General features: G+C 46.9%; 1 protein-coding gene across 1 annotated transcript in view; it reads right to left on the bottom strand.

Annotated features, from left to right (window-relative positions):
- LOC119091343 (cAMP-dependent protein kinase catalytic subunit 1) overlaps positions 1-12,377 on the bottom strand; it is a 93,073-nt gene extending 80,696 nt beyond the window's left edge. Inside the window, exon 1 of the mRNA XM_037214084.1 lies at positions 12,214-12,377. The gene's annotated coding sequence lies outside the window, so the exon portion shown is untranslated. The remainder of the gene's footprint in view (positions 1-12,213) is intronic.
- Between the last annotated feature and the right edge of the window lie 2,415 nt (positions 12,378-14,792).

Consider the following 14,792-nt stretch of genomic DNA (forward strand, 5'->3'; position numbering starts at 1 on the left):
GACCATAAGCACAGATTCGAAACGTCGAAAATAGACAACGTACCAGGTGTTTGCCTGATAACATCATTTAACCAGTACCTCCCAGCATGTTGAACATTGGTAACTCTCAGCACAGGAACTCTGAGCACGTAATGCGGAAAAAAAACTCAGTGCATTTCTTGCGTTCTTGTTTATACCAATCACAATTGCTGTACCAATTGCTAGAGGAAAATATAAGCTTCCCAGCGAAGCTGTTATTCACACAACACAACACAAAATGCACGCCGGATTGTGTCATGCCAGTGTTAATGGTTCAATCAGCTTGGCTGCGAATTTGAGAAACACAAGGGATCATCTAGAATTAAATGTACTGTGACAACTAAATTACGTGACAGCCAAAAATCTTAGCGGCGGAGATGACGTACAAGTCAATCCGAAACAAGATCCATGACCGCCAAAGCGTGCCAAAGCGTTAAGAATCTCGACGATGGTCTGGGTGGTATAAACGCTAAAACGTCTCTTTCAGATGGCGAAAGGCCCAAGACTTGCGAAGCCTCCAAGACATGTGAACCCGCTAGGGACTCCTACAAGCATATCATACAGAGCATGGGAGACCGTGGGGATATCATGCGCTGGCTGGGTAAAGGTTATGTCTATATTTCAGGGATTGTTTGGCCGATCCATTAATTCACGACTAGCAGAGTCATGGTGCCACTTTACACGTTGTAAAACACGTTATAAACACGTTATACGTTAACGTTAACGTTAACAAACACGTTACACGTTAATAAACACGTTATAAAACACGACATCATGCATCATAGAACTGTGACACTAGACCATATTGTTGATCAACGTACTACACATCACTTGGACGATGCTGCTTTCGAGCTTCGTCAAATTCTTCCAATTCTAGAAGATAGTGCTATATTAAACAATCGGTCAAGGTGTCATCATTCTAGAAACATCAGATATCCTCGCCAAGAGAATCTGTCAGATTTAAAGCCATAGTTCACAGTTTACGGCAATATAGATTGACCTGTCAAAACTCTTTACAGAGAGCGATTGACCCTGACCGACCCATCTGGCATGCCACGCTGTACTTGCTCGGCGAGATCTGGCAACACTCCAACGGGGCTGCCACCCAAGGAGATTCTCAATTTTCGCCCTGGTTTTTGATAGGCATGCTACCACCTGGAATGGGAAATAACCTGTGCAGTGGTGCTCTTGCCTATCCATGCCCTCGCGATGCCAGCCGAGTAGCGTACAGGACAGCTATAAAACGGTATTCCCGGCATCGTGTTGTGGTCGGACACGGACAGACGTCAAACAGCCTATTTCTATCTCTCAGACCTCTTGTCCCACAGTTTTCTGGGAAAATAAAGAAAGCATTGGGGTAAGTTCAATGAGCATGGTAAGACAATGGAAGTTATCAAGTGTCCTTCAAATCACATTTCATTATTTGTGAACTGTACAGTTTAAGCATTTAAGACCTGGTAGCACTGGAAGAAGTCGCCGCTCACAGTAAATCGGTAAACGTATTTTGTGCGTCACCGTAAAATTGGTGCATAACCCTTACGTTCGCATGGTGGTCATTTTATAATTAAATATAAACACTTCCTTCTTAAAGGCACATTGCTCCTTACGCTGTAAACTGAGTCTTAGATGCACTCGCAACAAATGTCTGTACTCTCTGGAATTGTGCAATCAAGCGACCCGAGTTGTCATAAACTTGCGACTTATCGTATTTCATCCGGATTTGAGACCAAATTCAACAGCGTATCATGTGGTATCAGTTATACGCTCGTTTCAGGCAAGGATCGTGAGATCATTCATCAGAGCTGCTTGTACAGATTCGCACAACACGCCGGCCCCCTGGTTCTAATGAGCGCCGATATCCTACCGACACGACAAAGCGCCAAACCCTGACGGCGCTCAACAAACCGCGGGCGAGCCGGAGTTGGGCGCGCGCCGGGAGCCCTCCCAACTCGGTGACGGCCGTCACCCGGTCCAACTGGTCCTCGTTATCGGGCCGTTCGGCGACGCCAAGCACTGGTGCCCGGCCGGGGCGGTGCGCGGCGGCCGGGCGCCGCGGCCGGACGGCGGGGCCGCCGCCCGCCAATCTGCCAAATGGAGGGCAATCGGCCGGGCAGGGCCATCGGCCACCCTCCTCCGCCGTACCGAGCCGGGCTTAAGGCCGGCGTCAGAGGCCGACGACCCTCCCCGCTCGGGCCGAGATCACTGCTTCGGCGGCCGGCGGTGTGCGAGTAACGCGGCTCCGGACGGGCGCGGTCTGGGATCTGTGCCACTCGCAGGGCCCTTCCCAGATATCGCCGAAATGGGACTGTTATTGGGTGCGGGGGCGGGGAGGCAGAGCGCACGAAGTAAAGAACACGGCCTGAACGATCACGGCCGCCCGAACTAAAGGACGCAAGTTTTCCAAAATAGTCGCGAGAAGCTCTCCCCGCCCTGGCCAGCGTGGGATCTAAGCACGCAAAATACCAGCGAGCTCCCATTCTGACCCAGTATCCAACCCACCTGTATGAATTGCAAGGCAATGCGTTTTTCAATTTTCAATTTTTTTCTTCCCACAACCTCCTTAGATTTTGGCCTGTAGATAAAGAACGCCATCTGACGCACACAAAAGTATTTTCACCATTTGTGGGATGAGTGGCAATAATCATGTCATGCTGCAAACAGTATGACGCCCACGTCATATCGGATCTTATAAGGACGAGGAAGCAACTAGAGCTGGATACGTCCCTAATCAACCAGAAACACTCGTCATTTCAGCATCACATTCCATAACATAGCAGACTGTAGTCTTCTGCAATTGAATTTGTATGGATCGAGAACGATTGAATATCAAAATGCGTGCAACAGTTGCACACGTAATGTTGCGCAGGCACAGCAGCAAATCACTCCAGAGATAAAAGACAGTTCTATATATGTTTTTTGATGCTAGAACGCGGTTTGATTCGAGGCCAACTGTGGCTTAACTGGCGTCGCCTGCGCTGCAATAGCAGCTTGGAGCCGGATTTTTGCACATGAAGAACGCATCTCAGCATGTCGTCTCAGTATGGGCAAATGCGGGGAAATAACTGCTTGATTGAAGGCTGGATATTCCAAAGAAATTCATCGTTTTTGTCATGTGATGCTTTAAAGTGGTTACATAATGTAACAGCACGTTTAAAATTCCGTGTTAGAGGTTGGCTATGGTCGAGTTAAGATTGGCGCATCCCAGTACGAGCCCCATTGCTTGATATCGTGCTCTCAGTGCCATGAGAGGATGAGACTTATGCATTTATTATGCACTACTTATGCACTTTTATTTTACGCTTGGTTCACAACTTTGCTTAGCATCCTCGGTGGACAAACCAATAACAAACACCAACAACCTTGCTTCATTCGGCACCAAGGGAAACAAAGAGGAGACAGGGCATCGATCATCCTGCAGGTGGACCAACAATTCCTCCCTCCTCATCATGACGGCGCGCCGGGAGGCCAGGAGGCGGTGTCCACCCAGTCATGGCTATCCATGTGCTTCGCCTGCTGACGAGTTCCCTTCGACCCCCACATGCCATTCGTCGCACCACCGTTTGCGCGCCGTATTCGCATAGCCACCTGAATGCTGTTTATATTGCCGTCCGACGCAATTTATTCGGTCGTATTTTCTTTGTGTCTTCTCCCGCGAGCCACCGACGAGAGTAAATGTAATAACTAGGGCGGATACGGGCGTGTTATCTGATGTATTCCAGCGATGGGCGCGACGCTCCCCCAGGAGGCCGGGCAGAACGGCAGAAAAATATACTCCAACGCCATCGGGCATATTTTCCTAGCGCCGGCCGCTGGGACGGCCAGCCACGCCACGGCGGCGACCGGCCCATAACAGGTGGGAGGACTCCTGCGTCTCTCACGGCCCGGTGCTGACACAAGCGGCTGGGGAGAAACACGCAAAGAAAAAATGTGGCCTTGGGTAAACAGGAGCCGTCCGAAGTGCGGACTGAGGGGACCATCGCGGTCAGTTTGCGCGGAATGACTGTACCAGACGTCCGATTCTGTTCGAGCTCAGCAGATGTGGGTTGAGTACGTCGCAAGCGAACGCACTGGCGATATTTGCAAGCGAAGCTACAACCCTTCGGTGAAATGCTGTTTAATGTCCCACCTTTTTACATTTCCACGTATGATTAGATCGCACGGGTCCGATTTGATCGGTAATGCTAGTTTTCTCGAAATCGTTCTAAAATGCTCAGAGATCTGATTTGAAGTACCCGCTTCCATGGGAGAAATCTCATAAGGTTCCCTCCTCACCACTGTAAAAGCAAAACTTCCTATTTGTTTGACTTTTTCCAACGTGTGGGCTATGAGATATCCTCAGCACACCAATTCGCCCAAATCCTTAAGCATTGAATGGCATGAGAGCTTGTAACTCTCTATTGTGGAAAAAAGATGCACAAATATGAGGCCATTCTCACGCGAATTCCAAGAAGCGTTGCACTGTGGGTTTGATTTCCCCCTACGGCCTTCAACATAGTGACTCTATTCGAAGGGTGCTTTGGCTTTGGGTATCATCATTTACTTGGACGCTTGTTTCATCACAGCATGGTTTATATATGTGCTGCGTTTGTGAGGCAGGTATACACCAGCGCCATATCAGCTAGGTTAGTGACGCACCTGTCTCATCAACGCACTACTCGCCAAATGCTTACGCCGCGCGCTGTGATAATTACAAACGTGCATGTCTACTGACAACATTCATACCTAACCAACACGCAAATATAACATACGCCCACCACCGCAGGTCATGCTGGATATCATGCAATCTAAGTGAGTATCAAGTAACATGCAATCTAAATGAAGATAGTTGACTTCCCTTTGCCGCAATTTTTTTTCCATCCTGAGCATATCAGATTACCTGACTTGAACTCACTCACTACCCACTTTAACCATCGGGTTCATCACATCATTAACTGCCTCTTGCACTCACGGTAAAGCTAAAATATGTTTATTGTATCAAATAAATAGCTTTCATTGCTACTCTGTTTATCTCGCTTTGCCAGTATGTAATGACATTATGCCTCAATTCCTAAATGATTGTGCTGGACGATTATCTGCAATTGGGTTACATTGGTGCCCGCACATAAAAAATCAGTACCTGCAATTAGGGTCATATGTGTGGAGACTGCAAATTGTTTAAATGTTTAGCAACATGTTCACGACATTCCATTCAACTTACGACGGCTGGGTCTTTCAAAATATGATGTGAGTTACAGAAGAACATCAGCGCCTCACGTTGAAAAGGCTGGCCAAAGCCATCAGTCAAATGTTTCCACGCAACATCAACATCAAGCATGAATGACCTACAATTAGTGATAAGCACAATGCTCTGTTTTTTATTCCTTATGCATTCTTGGTGCAATGGAAATGTTTAACGATATTTGTGCCCTGTATTTCTAAAAATTATGCATGTGCAAAGCTAGAGATGTTCAGCTAAAACAATTTGGAACAGCAAACATTTTGCAACTTGAGTGTAGGAATGCGAAGCATCATTATGCTTTACTCTGATCATCATCGCACACCTCAAAAGGTTTGCTGTATTGAGTAAATGTGCTCACTTTTCTTTTTTTTTGTCCATTCCCATTTACGAGTACAGAGTGTTGTACGGCTCGCAGCAAAAATTGTGCTGGATGATTATCAGCGCGCTTCCAGGGGGCGTTCCATATTCGTATGGGCTTCTAAACTGAAATGGCCACCTGGAAGACCACTTGATGCAGCTCACAGCTCCGCTCTCCTTAAGAACTGAGCCCATCTAGTTTCTGAGTTACATGCCCGCGAAGATTTGCGCAATATTTCAGGGAGGCCATTTCAAGGTCACCCGGGCATTCATGACGCCATAAGACGCCATTAAAATCCTGCCATTCCATTGGCCATGCGATGATCAAGGCCGAGAAAGGTACAATGGTCGAGTCGTTTATATTTAGCGTTCGTGAGCACGATTTCCAGATATAACGGCCACCAATGTTGTGCTGGAAGCAATGACGTAATCAAACAATGACGTATAAGTAGACCGTTAGTTATAAGTGAGCATATTTCATCATATCTGATGCTTGCTTCAATATCTTCAAGTGTGGAACATTTCCTTTAATCCACAAGTCTGGGGCGATGGAAATAATGCAGAACGTTTTTCATCATGTTGAAAGTGTGCCCTTGCAAATGCCATGTCTGGTCCTCCAAAAACATTGCAGAATAATTGTAGGGTTGGTTCTCCAGGAATGCTTTCTGATTGAAGTGTGGTGTGTTGATCAATTTGATGCTTCAGTTTTTGTCACCAAAACGGTAGTGTTGTTTTGCAATCAGTGCCCAATATTTCGGGAAAACCGGCCATGACATCCTAAGGAAGAACATTGTGAATGCTTACACAATTTCCATCCCTCATACTTGTGGCTCACTTGATAGCTACTCTGTACAATTTTTGTTGGCTGTAGAAGCATACTGTACTGGTACAGCAAAATGAACAAAATAAGAAAATGAGCACATCCCCCAATTCCGTCGATCAATTTTTAGGTTGTGATGATGGCAAGAGGATAACATAATGATATTTTGAATCCCTAAACTCATGCTGCAGAATGTTTGTTATTAGCGATTTCAGATGAACCTACCCAGTTTGTGAAATGGATGGTTGAAAAAGATAACACAGGGAGGAAGGATCATTTTCTATTTTGCTCGCTTTAATAAGCCTTGTGACTTTTTAAAGAAAACATTATGTTTATTTATTGCTTGGATGTCATCAATGGTTGATGTTGATGTTGATGCTGATGTTGACTGACAACTCATGGCTGCTGTCTTTGACGAACTGTTTCAACGTAAGGTGCGTACGTTGCTCTACAAATATATGAAATATTTCTGGGGGAAATCTTCAAACACCTGTTGAGTGGATCATTTTGAACATCATGGTAAACGTCCTATATACGGTACTTAGTCCCTACCTTTTGCTCAAGTGAATTGCCAATCAGACTGCACATTTCTTTGTGGTGCATTAAGCCATATTCGTCCGCTGTTCGCAAAATAAATGAAACAGCAACAATAGCGCGCAGAACTCAATCCAACAGACCGTTTTTGGTTTACTGTGATGGCCAGAGCATGACATGAATATATTTTTGAATTCCTTAACTCAAAATTTACAATCTAAGCCGTCCATGACTTCAGCCACACAGCTCCAGTTTTTCACTTGCATAATTTTACAAACACAGTATAGAAGAAGGCGTTGCTCATTTTATTTATGCAGAGGAGACATGAAAGTTGCAAAACAACACATGTTAGCTGATCACTGTTACATGCCACCAATTACGTATATTGATAAGCAATCACATAGTCTGCTTGTTGTTTTTGAGCAGTGAGCTGCAGTACGGACGTGGGTGCCGTTCTACGATAATATCTATGCAACATTCTGGGAACTGCAAACTATAACATGTTGAGCAGGGATTGAACAGTTTTAGCATCTTGAAAGCCTTTATTAGTTATTTGCATAAGGCGTCCAAATAAAAAAGCCGCTAACTTCACGGTGGTAAACGCCGCTTTGCGTGCGCTAAAATCGTCCAAGGTGCATATATACGATAATGTATATATATATATATATATATATATATATATATATATATATATATATATTATCAAAGGAACGCGTACCGTCCATGCACAGCATGACATATGGGATACTACAAGAAAAAGAAGGACAAATAGCTGATCTGAAATATTGACCTCACACTTAAGAACAGGAAATAGATAAATTAATGTGCGCATAATATCTTGTTGGTGTTGCAGTTCCGTTTTCCAGTGCCATGTATACTAATGACAGGTTCTGAGAAGCCAACAGATCATGTTTTTGAAACATGCTGGAAAGTTTGGACTCTCCCTTTATATATTCAAGTTGTGCGACTCGACTTGGCTAGCCGATCACGTTTTTTGGCCTGTATATCTCGGTGTCTTTCCTTTTCAAGATGGAGCAGTTTCCACCGAGCTTAAAGTGAATGCTTGCATTTAAAGGCGTTGAAGCCAGCATCCGATACGATGAAATAAGCTCACTTGTAACTTTTGATATACACTTAAGTGAGTAAGTCTGCCCTAGACAACACAATTTCTCTGTTTAGTAAATATGCTCCTCTTTACGTCATTGTTTGATTACGTCACCGTCCGTTGCACAACATTGATTGAGAAGCCGTTGACGGTCGCTATATCTGGAGATCGTTCTCACGAACGCCATATACGAGCGACTCGACAATAGTATCTATACTGGCCTTGAGCACCGCATAGCCAATCGACTGGCAGGATTTGAATGAAGGTAAGACGTCATGGATGCCTGAGTGACCTTGAAATAGTCTCCACCTAAAAAAGGTTGCATATCTTCGCGGGTGTGTAGCTCAGAAACCAGTATGTTTTAGATCTTAACACGCGCCCAAGTGACCAGTTAAATGTCCTTTGGTCGGGTGTGGGAGGGAGGGGCGGGTGGGGGGTGGGGGAGAGGGGCATTTGATCCTTCTCTGAGATTTCAAAAAACTAAGATAGCAAGAGGCATCAAATTTGCAGGATGGCTTGCCCTGGACGTAAGCTCACTAATATCAGAATTGCATGCTCCTTGGTCATGATCTTGTAGTCAAAACATGTCAAATAAGGTAAAACTCAGGGTTGGTGTCTCAAGTGCCCCTAGACCTCCTCATGAAACCGCCGCGAGACTAGATACCTGTTTTAAGAAACAGGTCCATGGTGCCCAGTAAAGGTTAGTGACCTGGTCCGAACTTAATGGGGCCATGGTGACCAAATGCCTACGGGATTGCTCCTATTTCGCCACTCAAATAAGCGTCAGCGACAACGCTAGGCGGTATGTCCCTAAAACCAAAATGTTGACCTCAGTCGTTGTAGGTCAGCGGTCTGTTTTGACCTTAAAAAGTTCATGAAACATGTCTACTGCGGTCATCGTCATTTATAAATTCGAGATGGGCACCAGAAACTACCCCTAAACCGTGGTCTGGTGTAAAAGAGCAGGCTAGTTTTGATCCATATCTGACCTTCATATCTGGTCTTATATTACTATGAGTAATAATATATTCAATTTATTTGTTGCCTTTGAAAATATCTCAGGTATGCGTAGCTTCGTCTAACACTCCGTCGTTGTATCACATTGAACGATTCCCTAGAAATGCCTTTCGCTGACAGTCCTGGTCTGACTTTGACCTGCCATACGTCAACGACCTTACAAGGTGGATCTAATTTTTACATCAAAAGATCCGCTATTCAATTATCTACAGCTGTGCAAATTTTGGCGTGGCTACGCCGTGTCGTTCGGAAATTATCCTGAAAAAACTATCGGGTGTCGGGGGTCAATTTGCTCCCTCCACGCCCACCCGAGCGCGCGTTAAGAAGGGCAGGGCTGTGAACTACACTGAATGATCTGCAAGATGGTTATTTCATTTCGAAATCCCATGCAAATGTGGAGCACTCTCTTCGAATGCTTACGGATGACAGCTTCTTTGAAAGCCGCATGCACTACGAATTGTTCCGTGACTAATAATCATCTTTATGCGCGTTCCTCGTGCTGAAAGCATGTGCCACTGTGCACATACCCGCAATGGAACATCGCTGTACAATTATCGAGCCTGCCAGTGGTCCGGGGCTGCTTTGTCCGGCGCAGTGCGGCGCAGTGGTGACGTCAGAGCCGAACGCCGCTCTGCAAGGAGCTGCACGTCAATGGAAGCTGGACGAAGAGCCCGCTCGTGCGGTATGCGAGCCTCTCAATGAAAGGCCCGGACTCCCAGCCAATTGACAGGAGATTTAATCAGGAGGCGAGGGAACTCCTAACGCGCTGAACATCAAAGAACTGCAGCTTTGAATGCATGCATGGGGACAGGTTCGAAGCCTGGCTTCTCGTGAAAGGCGAGTTGGCCTGGCGACCGAAAATTAACGATGCCACTGTTGAAACGTTTGCTCGGCAAATTAAAAAAGTTGAGCGAAAGTTTGGCGGTTCGACCCGTCGCATTGAAAACGAGTATGGAGATTAACGAGGCCACACAACGCTGTGTTGTATTGTGGCTCGCAGGAACTGGTAGCGTTGGGACCTGGCCTCTGGACATGTTTTGTTCGGACAAAATGCAGTGGTCTATGATAGACTACACGTAATGGCAGATATTTAACGCCCATACATGACGCATAGATATCTTGTCACCGATAACGCTAAAATTGATGTATGCCAAGGCTAATCATTACATTTTAACGGAAATGAGGAATGTGGACGAATCTTGTATTATCCAACGAGAGTAAGTCCATTAATCAGAGATTAGTTTTCGTTAACCATGCATATTCAACACTCAATAATATATTGCAAAACATTTACGCCGAAATGGGTCCACTGGTTGGCAGGAAGGCAAATATATGCACATCCTGTGGTTTATCGTCTGTAATATGCACAGTATACAATGTAAATGAACATAGGAGATGCAGTAAAATTGAAAGCTGTGGCACGTCTTACAGCAATCACCCGGCTTGTCAGAGATGGAATTTATAACATGCTCAACGTGACACATAATTTCTTTACATGTAGTGTGTGGGGCTACTGCTCACTGCTAAGCAGTATGCAAATTAAAGTATAACGTAATGAGCTGGGATACCTCGTCCTGACAGAAAACGACCTTTGATATTCCAGGAGGCACCGGTTAAGAAACATGATTCAGACGTCAACCATTGGCTATATTGGCGAAACTCAATGTTTCCAGTTGTGTAATGGATATTGCTTACTGTCAAGATGAAATCTCTCAAATCAGAATGGTGAAAAACCAGGGACTCGATGTCTTCCTTGCCTGAATTAAAGGGAATGTTCCACATTTAAGGATATTGGAGCAAGTATCAAATATGATGCAATGGGCTCACGTAACCATTGGCATACTTAAAAGTGCGAAAGACTGCTCTGGACAAGACATTTTCTCTGTTTAGTAAATGTGCTTCTCAATATGTCCTTGTTTCGTCGCGTCATCGTACCTTCCGCAACATTGATTCCGAGCCATTTGACGGTTGTTTTATCTGGAAATCGTGCTCACGAACGCCAGATGCGAGTGACTCAACAATGCTATTTTTCTTGGCCTTCATCGCCGCATGGCTAAAGGAATGGTGGAATTTTAATGACGTTTGTATGGCGTCATTAATGCGTGGGCAACCTTCAACTTGTTTGCTCAAAATAGTCTGCACATCTTCGCGCGCGTGTAGCTCAGGAACTAGCGGGGTTAGGTCTCAAGAATGACGCTGCTGTGAACTGTACCAAATGATCTTATGATGTTCAAAATGGCCTTTTCAGCCCAATATTCCACACAAATGAGGGGCATCCCTTTAAGCAAAAGCAAAGCTTGTAATTTTTGGAATCATCCTCTGTCAGTTCTAAGTCTCTCTCTCTCTCTCTCTCTCTCTCTCTCTCTCTCTCTCTCTCTCTCTCTCTCTCTCTCTCTCTCTCTCTCTCTCTCTCTCTCTCTCTCTCTCTCTCTCTCTCTCTCTCTCTCTCTCTCTCTCTCTCTCTCTCTCTCTCTCTCTCTCTCTCTCTCTCTCTCTCTCTCTCTCTCTCTCTCTCTCTCTCTCTCTCTCTCTCCTCTCTCTCTCTCTCTCTCTCTCTCTCTCTCCTCTCTCTCTCTCTCTCTCTCTCTCTCTCTCTCTCTCTCTCTCTCCTCTCTCTCTCTCTCTCTCTCTCTCTCCTCTCTCTCTCTCTCTCCTCTCTCTCTCTCTCTCTCTCTCTCTCTCTCTCTCCTCTCTCTCTCTCTCTCTCTCTCTCTCTCTTCTCTCTCTCTCTCTCTCTCTCTCTCTCTCTCTCTCTCTCTCTCTCTCTCTCTCTCTCTCTCTCGCTCTCTCTCTCTCTCTCCTCTCTCTCTCTCTCTCTCTCTCTCTCTCCTCTCTCTCTCTCTCTCTCTCTCTCTCTCTCTCTCTCTCTCTCCTTCCCTCGCCTGGTTTTGGAAAATAAACAGAAGAAAACAATCCACTCAAAATGATCCAGATCAAACTTAAGAGACAGTCATAGCTCAGCAATGACCGCATGTAAGTACATGTCAGCAAGTAAACACATCTGACCACCTAGATGCCTGAGATATGGCCAGATTCATCACAAACGGTACTGAAATCGGAGCAAAGCCTGAGAGGTTCCAGTCCGCGGGAGGTATGAGACAAATCCACCATCAGCAAAAGAGGAGCATGCATATCCCAACGTACCGTTGCTATCGGCGGCAGTCTGCACGGGCCGGGCGCGGTCAGCGGCGGTCGACTGCCATCTCTGTCCGAGTAATTAGAAGTGATGGGCTGATGGAGAAGCCGCCGTGCCCCGGGGACCACTAGCGACCTCGGCCGATCCGCCGCGGCCGTCCAGCACCCGCGCCACTTTATGGCGGATAGTCAAAGTGGCCTCCTTCCGATCTAGTCGGGAGATAAATCGGTCCTGGGGGAGCGCGCGGCGTCGGCTCGAGTCCGCGATAAGCGCCGCGGCCGGCCGGGTCCCTCTCCTTGGAACGGGCGCCCACCGGCCGGCCGCGCCCGCCCCGGCGTTATCGCGCCGCGCTCGCGGGCGCCGCCTGTGACGTGACGTCCACAAGCGGCGTCGGGAAGACTTCCGTCCGTGTGCCGGGGCGATGGAGCCGCGTTTTACGAGGATGACAGGGGGGCAGCTGGGCGATCCGGCCGCTGTAAGATCGGGCACGCGCAGACACAGCGGTAATGGTGAGGTGGGTGTGAGGCACTCCATCCGGCCGCCGCCACGGTCCAGTGAAGTGGGGCTCGGGGCAGCTGGGCCATATTGCCTGCAGCACCGGGGATTTATTTTCTTCGCGAACATGGTGTTGAAACGGAATAATAATTCAGGTGCAATATCCTACAGGCCTCAAAAAAGTCGATAGCGAAATATATATTGCATTGCAATAAACAAAACTCTCATCGGAAGGACCTGCGCAAAATAAACGCAAGGCGACAGATGTAAATTGCAATCGCCAGTTACAAGGAATTAACTGTCTTAATACAAACAGAGTAACAGTAGCATGGCCGTTCTGCGGTTATTTATGACGAGCTTAACTTAAAGGGTAGCGCTGGTCAGGAGCCGACCAACACTCGTTCTGATCTTTCTACATGAGATAAAGACATGGCGATCTTTTACTACCAATGGGTGAGTCTCGCTGACCCTTTCTCCGAGAGAAGAAAGCTCCACAGCAGCACGATTTCTGTGAGACCGAATTCGGTCAGCACGTGCCCAAAGCCAGGACCCAGTCGCTGGGGGCGGAGCCACGCGCCCGCCCCCACGGAATATAGACAGACTGCTGGGCACGCGACCGACCGCACGCATCGATTATGGATGGCCAGTTACGGAGGCCGCCACGGCCGACCGGAGCTGGTTACAGACGTGGGCACACTGGTTCTGAGGCTGGATACAGACGTGGTCACATTGGTTCTGGGGCTGGATACAGACGTAGTCGCACTGGTTCTGAGGCTGGATACATCAGAGCTGGGTGGGGAGGTGTCACCCCAGCGACAAAGCTATTTACGTAGGGTCTGCAATGGGACCAGAACTCGTTACGGATTTGTCGCCTAGGGGCGGAGCCGGTTTTGACGCAGGCGGTGGAGCCGCAATTGACACCAGCCATTTTCGTGTTAATAAAATGAGACGGGGTCTTATTTGGTACCAAGCTGAAATATACGAAACATAGTTTATGCATACGTAGGAAAGCGTGGAACTCATGGTTGGTCGTCAGGGCTTTCGAAATAGTCGAAAATCTTTATTCCGGAGGTTTAGTCTTCGTTTTATAATGATGCATCCACGCATTATTTCAGTGTACGGTGCTACATGATTTGGTCCCCTGGGACCAAATCATAATGAACGGTAGGTGTTGCGGATTCAAGACCAAGTCTGTAACACTAGCGAATTGGGGACCAAATACACAACGGTAAAATTATCAGTTGGTACATAACGACGAAACTAAATCGCTAACAGAGTGAAGCTTCCAACTATTTTGTTAGATCTGACGGGAGGCGATGATTTTTGCTCTTGCTTATCCATTTGTTTGCGCACTTGAGATTTGGTACCAAATAGGATCCCTGTCTGACAATACTTGTTTGAAGATGACTACTAGTGGCACCAGTGCTAGTTACAGAGTGGTCACACTGCGGCCAGAGCTTGCTTCAGAGCGGATTACACCGACACCAGAGCTGATTATGAAACCTGGACCAGAGCTGGCTGCAGACGACATGAGTAGGGACTCCGGCTCGTTATAGAGTGATGACATAGGGCCGGAGGGGGCGCCTGAAATGTTACGTTTGAACCAGAGCTGGCTACAGAGTGATAGGACAGGTCCGGAGATGGCAGCTGATATACTTCAATGGAACAGTGGAGGCTGCACAGTGGAAAATGACCCATCCTATCCCCAAAATACGCCAACAAACGGGTTTCCACCTATGTTTAGCCCGCTTCTTCCCAAACTGCAGGGAAAAGAGGCTGAAGGCCCTTCTCAACTGGAAAGGAAACTGCACCTCTACATCACACCGACTTTTTACTTTCTGACGGCAGCCATCGGTATGGTGAAAACGAAAAATTTGAGTTTAAGGAGAGGGCATCAGATCCTCAGAACTCTCCCTTGGCTGCGCCCCTGCTCCAACATCTGGATTAAAGGGGAAAATCATTATCGATCACAGTTCTACATACAGTGTCGCAAAGTTCGGTCCTGGGTACCGTGGTGCCTGAATGGACTGCCCCCCCCCCCCACACTTTAGTTAGAACTCACATTGAAAGCATCTTGGATTCAGCGAAATGG

Source organism: Pollicipes pollicipes, unplaced genomic scaffold (assembly GCF_011947565.3).
Source record: "Pollicipes pollicipes isolate AB1234 unplaced genomic scaffold, Ppol_2.1 Scaffold_3447;HRSCAF=4054_pilon_pilon_pilon, whole genome shotgun sequence".
NCBI classification, from domain to species: domain Eukaryota; kingdom Metazoa; phylum Arthropoda; class Thecostraca; order Pollicipedomorpha; family Pollicipedidae; genus Pollicipes; species Pollicipes pollicipes.